Genomic DNA, 7805 nt, shown 5'->3' on the forward strand with positions numbered 1-7805 from the left:
TAGCAACCCCATGGACTGCAACCCACCAGGCTCCTCCGTCCATGGGATTTTCCAGGCAAGAGTACTGGAGTGGGGTGCCATTGCCTTCTCTGGTTCAGTAATTGAGATGTTAGCTAAGAATGCTGGTCCCATTTAATGCATTTCAAAGCTAGTCTCCTTTTTCTTCTTTTATACATATCTTATTGATTTTCCTTTCAATTTCTGAAAACAATCCACACTTATTGCTGCAGTCCAAACAACACAATAAACATATTTTTCTGTAATCTAAAACTAAACCGTACCTATATTTTCCCATTTTTGTAACAATAAAAATGGTAGCTTCCTCTTCCCCATAGCATACATATGAATCATTTTGTATTTGGGATCTAACATAATTTTGATTTATTTTTTTTATAGGCAACAATTGTTAAGATTTAATTTAAAATTGTCTCTCTGCAATAATTTCTCTTTTATTCATTTTTTATTTTGCTGGCCCATAGCTTTCAGAAATGCTCACAATGAGTTGTACAAACTTTGTATTCTAAAATCCGTTTATTTTGACTTTATATTTTGGGTAATTATAGAATTATAATTAATTGATAATAATGATCATTTGGATAATTATAGAATTCTAGGCTCAAATTTATTTCCTCTCCTAACACTGAAGATATTATTCCACTATCCCTTGTAGCATTATTGATAATCAGAAGCTAGTTGTTTATCTGATTCTTCCTTCTTTGTAGGTACTTTTTTCTGAGGATTTTAGATTCCTTTTTCCCATTCAGTGTCCAAAATTTTATAAGGATGTATCTAAGGTTGAATTTTTGTTTTGTTTTTTTCATTCTACTCAGAAGCAAGATGTGATTCTTTCCATCTAAAACATATTTCTCCAGAACTGGGATATTTTTGCTATTGTTACTTTGATTTTTCTCTCTTTTGTTTTGTCTTTTCTCTCCACCTTCAACTTTTATTATCTGTATATTGGACTTTTAACCTGTCCTCAACATATCTTTACTTTCTCTGTATGCTTTGGCTCTTGGTCCTTCTGTTTTAAACACTGTGAATACATATATACAATGGAATATTAATCAGCCATAAAAAAGAACAAATTTGTGTCAGTTGAAGTGATATGGATGAACCTAGAGCCTGTTACACAGAGTGAAATAAGTCATAAAGAGAAAAACAAATGTTGTATATTAACACATATAAAAAAATCTATAAAAATAGTCCTATGAGCCTATTGCAGGAAAGGAATGGAGATGCAGACCTGGAGAATGGACTTGTGGGCACAGTGGGGGAAGGAGAGGGTGGGACGAGTTGAGAAAGTAGCATTGGCACATAATACACAATCATGTGTAAAATAGACAGCTAGTGAAAAACTGCTGTATAACACAGGGAGCCCAACCTGGCACTCTGTGGTGACCTAGAGGGGTTGGATGGGAGTGGGGAGGGAGGCTTAACACGGAGGGGACATATATATACTCATGACTGATTTGAGTTGTTGTGTGGAAGAAACCAACACAACATTGTAAAGCAATTATCTTCCTACTAAAAGTATAAGTAAATAAATTAAATAAAAACAGGCAGTTAGCTCAGCTCTGTATTACAACACACTCGTTTCTGTTCAGTTATGTCTAATGTGCTCTGCACCTCATTTATTCACTTTCTCTTTTCAACATGCACTTTTTTAATCATTTTTGAAATCTCCAATTTGTGTTTTTCATAATATTCATGTTTCATAAATGTAAGTATTAATTACATTTTTCCATTTTCGTCTAGTCCACTTTGTCTTTCCTAGGGTGCCAGTATTTCTGTCTGTTGAGTTTTGTTCCTTTCTTATCAGTTTGTTTTCCTTAAATCTTTAGCAATTCTTAGTAACATGCTCAGTTTTTATTAGAGGTTGCCTTTAAGGCCAGCTGAGAATGCTTTTTCTTTACCAAAATCTGACTCTAGTCCTGTAGTGGAGGGTGGGGATGTGCTATAGGCAATGAGCTGCACCTGTAGCCAGATTTCTGGATGTGGGAGCTCCCAGTTGCTCCTGAATATCACAGACCCTGCCCTTCTTTGCAGCCCCAGCACTCAGAGGTGTCCTGATCTAAAGGCATTCACTCTTGCAGCTTGCAGCTCTAGCACTGAAGGGAGGAGATAGGGACTGATATACCAGTAGTGGGTCTTGAGACAGTCTGGACCTGGGGAAGAGATACTGCTGACGCTCACATAAAGAGGAAATGTTTCTGTGTTTAAATTTTATTAGAACTGGGATCAGAGACAGATAAGGACTGTGTAGATCCAGCCAGAACTTAACTCCAAGTCCAAAGGACCCCAGGCACTTCACTATTTTGCTTCTTCTTATCCCAAGAATATATCTACATCTATATATAAATATCTATCTAGAGATATATGATATATATATATATAGATACCTATGTGAATATCTATATACAGATATATGCCATGTCTACAGATATATAAATAGCTGGATATATATACTACATCGGAGAAGGCAATGGCACCCCACTCCAGTACTCTTGCCTAGAAAATCCCATGGATGGAGGAGCCTGGTAGGCTGTAGTCCATGGGGTCGCTACAAGTCAGACGCGACTGAGCGACTTCACTTTCACTTTTCACTTTCACACAATAGAGAAGGCAATGGCAACCCACTCCAGTGTTCTTGCCTGGAGAATTCCAGGGACGGCAGAGCCTGGTGGGCTGCCGTCTATGGGGTCGCACAGAGTCGGACACGACTGAAGCGACTTAGCAGCAGTAGCAGTATATACTACATATTTCTAGATATATATTTGAATATGTACATAAAGTGTTTTACATAAGACTTGGCACTCAGTAAATGAGAGCTGCTATAAAGAAGCATCATCAGCATAATGTATTACTGCCACCAAAAGTCAATAGTCTCTACTTATTTTCTCTATTTCTACTCTTTTTTTTTTTTTAATCTTAAGTATCATGGTGACTTTATTGAGGCTTTCCATACCGTTTTTTTTTTTAAGTTTCTTTTTTTTAATATAAATTTATTTATTTTAATTGGAGGTTAAAATCAGATTTTTAGTTGGAGTGGGTCTCAGAAGTCATTTACTGCAACCTCTTCATTTTCACTTTTTTAAAGGTTAATAAATACGTTAACATTTTAAGGTCAATTAAAACATTCTCATTGCAGAAAATATGGAAAATACAGAAAAAGTAAAAATAATTTAAAGAAAAGGTTTTTTTCTGTAATCCCATCACAATTGGCAATATCAGTTCCATATTGTATGAACTGTAGTCAAGAGAAAGAGGAAGTGGTCAGCTGACCATCTATCAGTCAACAAGTCATTGGCTGAGTCTTCTCCATACCAGTGCTCTGTCCTTCTCTCTGATATAGAAGACTTTGCTTTATTCTATTGTTAGAGGAACACATGACTGACAAAGCGTGGGTGGAGTTTCTGTCTCATACAAGAAGCCCAGATGGATCCTCAGTTCTGCCTACTCACACCCTTTCTTCCCCATAATCACGTTGGTCCAGCAATGTCTGTGTCTTGAATCCCATGGCATCTTGGATCTGAAGAAACATTCTGCTCTTCGCTTGTCTCAAACTATTAGTGTGGTGTGTGTTTTGTCATTACAGGTGTGGAGGTCAGGCTAAGAGTAGTCTGGGGTATAGGGATGGCGAGAACTATGAGGGGCTGTGCCGTCATTCCCCTGCACTGCCTGGAAAACTCCTCTAAGAAGTGTTAATGTCACCTCCAACTTGAAGTCCTCCTTCATCAGCCCAGGCAATTGGTCAGGCCTAGCCCTGTGCTCCTTAGCAGTTAGTTCATTTCTCCCAACAGTGTTTATAGGGTATGTGTTTATTCATAGGTCTGTATCACCTCATGGATTATGACTTTCCTAAAGACAAGGATTCAATGCCTAGCACACTTTCAGGCTCATAGCAAGGGCTCAATGAAAGTTTAATGAATGAATGGTTGAATGTTTGAGTGAATAAACTTCATTGAGGAACTTGACCAAATATTTTAGAAGCATTTTTGTTAATATACAAAGAATGCCCCAATAACAGTTTCACCTACTATATTAACGGAGAAGGCAATGGCACCCCACTCCAGTACTCTTGCCTGGAAAATCCCGTGGACGGAGGAGCCTGGTAGGCTGCAGTCCATGAGGTCCCTAAGAGTCGGACACAACTGAGCGACTTCACTTTCACTTTTCACTTTCATGCATTGGAGAAGGAAATGGCAGCCCACTCCAGTGTTCCTGCCTGGAGAGTCCCAGGGACAGAGGAGCCTGGTAGGAGGCCGTCTATGGGGTCACACAGAGTTGGACATGACTGAAGTGACTTAGCAGCTACCATATTAAACATGATATTAACAGTAGTGTACCATAACTAAAATGTTCAACTAGCTTTCCTTCTATTAACATAGACATATATTCTATGACTTATCCCGGAGCCAAGGGTGGAAAATGTGAGTGTCATGTACTCTAACAACACATTTATTTCTTGAATAAATAGCACATTTACTCTTCAGAATCTCATAAGACTGTTAATCTACGTTCCTGAACTTCTCCAGTGTCAGGGATACACCTGCCCTCCAATTCACCCTCTTTCAAAATCAGAAAATCACCATTTTCAAAGAAAGTATTCTAAGAGCTAAAAAGAGAATTGAATTTTAAATTAAAGGTTTAGATTTGAGGCCTACATCTACTATGAACTGGCTGTTGTGTCCATCTTTTTACTATTTTAAGCTCCATTTCCTTATCTTGAAGATAACTGCCTGAGCAGGGTGGCTGTGAATGCAAAATGTGAAAATGAATAGAAAGGTATGTTGTAAACAATGAAACAGTGTATATATTTAAGGGAGGAGTGGAAGGGAGAATGGGAGGTTACTATGCACACATATCAGTTCAGTTCAGTTCAGTCGCTCAGTCGTGTCCAACTCTTTGCAATCCCATGAATCACAGCACGCCAGGCCTCCCTGACCATCACCAGCTCCCAGAGTTCACTCAGACTCACGTCCGTCGACTCAGTGATGCCATCCAGCCATCTCATCCTCTGTCGTCCCCTTGTCCTCCTGCCCCCAATCCCTCCCAGCATCAGAGTCTTTTCCAATGAGTCAACTCTTCGCATGAGGTGGCCAAAGTACTGAGTTTCAGCTTTAGCATCATTCCTTCCAAAGAAATCCCAGGGCTGATCTCCTTCAGAATGGACTGGTTGGATCTCCTTGCAGTCCAAGGGACTCTCAAGAGTCTTCTCCAACACCACAGTTCAAAAGCATCAATTCTTCAGCGCTCAGCTTTCTTCACAGTCCAACTGTCACATCCATACATGACCACTGGAAAAACCATAGCCTTGACTAGACGGACCTTTGTTGGCAAAGAAAAGGAGTACGTCAAGGCTGTATATTGTCACCCTGCTTATTTAACTTATATGCAGAGTACATCATGAGAAACGCTGGACTGGAAGAAACACAAGCTGGAATCAAGATTGCCGGGAGAAATATCAATAACCTCAGATATGCAGATGACACCACCCTTATGGCAGAAAGTGAAGAGGAACTAAAAAGCCTCTTGATGAAAGTGAAAGTGGAGAGTGAAAAAATTGGCTTAAAGCTCAACATTCAGAAAACGAAGATCATGGCATACGGTCCCATCACCTCATGGGAAATAGATGGGAAAACAGTGGAAACAGTGTCAGACTTTATTTTTGGGGGCTCCAAAATCACTGCAGATGATGACTGCAGCCATGAAATTACAAGACGCTTACTCCTTGGAAGGAAAGTTATGTCCAACCTAGATAGCATATTCAAAAGCAGAGACATTACATTACTTTGCACACATATATCTGTCTTAAATAAAAGAGAATAAATGTCAGAACAAAAGAGAAAAAATTGTTCTCCAGAGAGGAGGAAGGTACTGGAATTGTGGGGTATTGTGTTACAGGGGAGGGGAATGCCTTGCTTATAGTCATGTGGAGCTGGTGGAGAGAACAGTCTCATAACTACTGATGCTGCATCCTTCCTGCCTCCTTCCTCCCAAGTTTCTGGTCTTGTCTCTAAGAACACAGGCTCTGAGCCACCCTCTCTGGACTTGAGTTCTGACTGTGCCACTGACTGAACTCCCAGAAGTACTTCCCTTCTCTATACATCACTTTCTCCATCTGTGAAATCAGAGTAACCATAGGATCCTCACATAGGATCCTCTCTTCCCTGTTATCCAATTTTATTTCCACAGTCTCTCATGACAACTTGCTTGTATCAATACTTAGTCTCAACTCCCTTGCTGCTCTTTCTCCTCCCTGTGCTGTACTCACTTTGCAAGATCACGCCCTAATGATTTTAAGTCTCCCCAAGCTCTCTGCCTGCCCTCCTGCAGCTGAGTGGAGCTTGAAAAAAGCTCAGGACCACACTGACTGCTTTAGATGCAGGACCAAGGACCACAGGTGTGCACTTAAGACTGTCCAGCCTCCCTTTCTTATCCCCTTGGACCAACCACTCTCCCACCCTGTTAGGAACAACTTCACAACATCCTCCTCCTCAATTTGCCTTTGCCCACACTCTTGGCTAATGGCCTTGCTTTTCACATCACTGAGAAAATGGAAGCCATCAAAAGAGCATTTCCATGGACTCCCACAAATCTATCTATAAACCTGCCAGCATTTTCAAACAAGTGTTCTACCTTCCATTCTGTTAGTAAAGATAAATTGTCCACCTCCTCTGGAAAGCTATTATGGTGGAACTATGCCCTTCAAAACTTTATATTGAAATCTTGACCCTCAGCACCTCTGAATGTGACCTTATTTAGAAAGAGGGACGTTGCAGAGATAATTAGTTAAGATGAGATCACCCTGGCGTAGGGTGAGCCTCTAATTCAATACCACTGGTGTCCTCATACAAAGGGGAAATTTGCTCACAGACACACACAGGAAAAATACCAAGTGAAAAGGGAGGAAAGACCAGGGTGATGTGCCTACAAGCCAAGAAATGACAAAGATTTCCTGCAAACCACGAGAAGCCAGGGGAGAGGTTACACATAGATCCTCCCTTATAGACTCAGAAGGAGCCAGCACTGCCAACACCTTAACCTTGGACTTCTAGCCTCCAGGACTACAAGAAAATTAACTTCCATTGTTCAAGCCACTTGGCTTATGGTCCTTTGCGTTGGCAGCTCCAGAAAACTACCAAAAAGCTGACCCTCAGTCTTTTAAGTGACTAGATTCTACCCCCTTTAGAAGACCCAGAGACACTGGCTCCAGCAGCACTTTCCCCCGAGGCATTAATTTTTTCTGTCTATTGTATTATTCTCATCAGCTCCACGCAGGCTGTAATTTGTTCCATCTCAAAAAGATGTTTACTGCTTTTAACTTCCTTCGACACTCATTGCCTTGCCTGCTACCTCTTCTCTATCTACCACACTCTGCAGCAACATTTCTTATGTTGATACACTCATTATCTCCAATTCCTTTCCTGTTTTCTCTTAAACACACTCAGACTCTCTCATGAGTTTGATGCTCTCATGGCCTTTACTCCACATAGGGTTCTAGTCAAGGTCGCTAACAGCTTCCACATTGCTGTGTCTACCTGCCGGCTCAGTCCTATCCATGTCTGAACCACTAGTGACCTTTGACACAGCAGGTCATTACTGTGACCTCAAGGCACTTCTTCCTTTAGCTCCTGGGACTACATGCTGCGGACTTTGTCCTCCCTTTCTGACTACACCTGATCATTCTCCCTGGGTAGTTCCTCATCTTCTCCCAGACTCAAGGTGTGGGCCACCCCAAGGTCATGTCCTTGGTCCTCTCTACCTATGCACAACATATATCCCCTCAGTGTATGCATTCA

Source organism: Bos indicus x Bos taurus, chromosome 1, assembly GCF_003369695.1.
Source record: "Bos indicus x Bos taurus breed Angus x Brahman F1 hybrid chromosome 1, Bos_hybrid_MaternalHap_v2.0, whole genome shotgun sequence".
Classification (NCBI taxonomy): domain Eukaryota; kingdom Metazoa; phylum Chordata; class Mammalia; order Artiodactyla; family Bovidae; genus Bos; species Bos indicus x Bos taurus.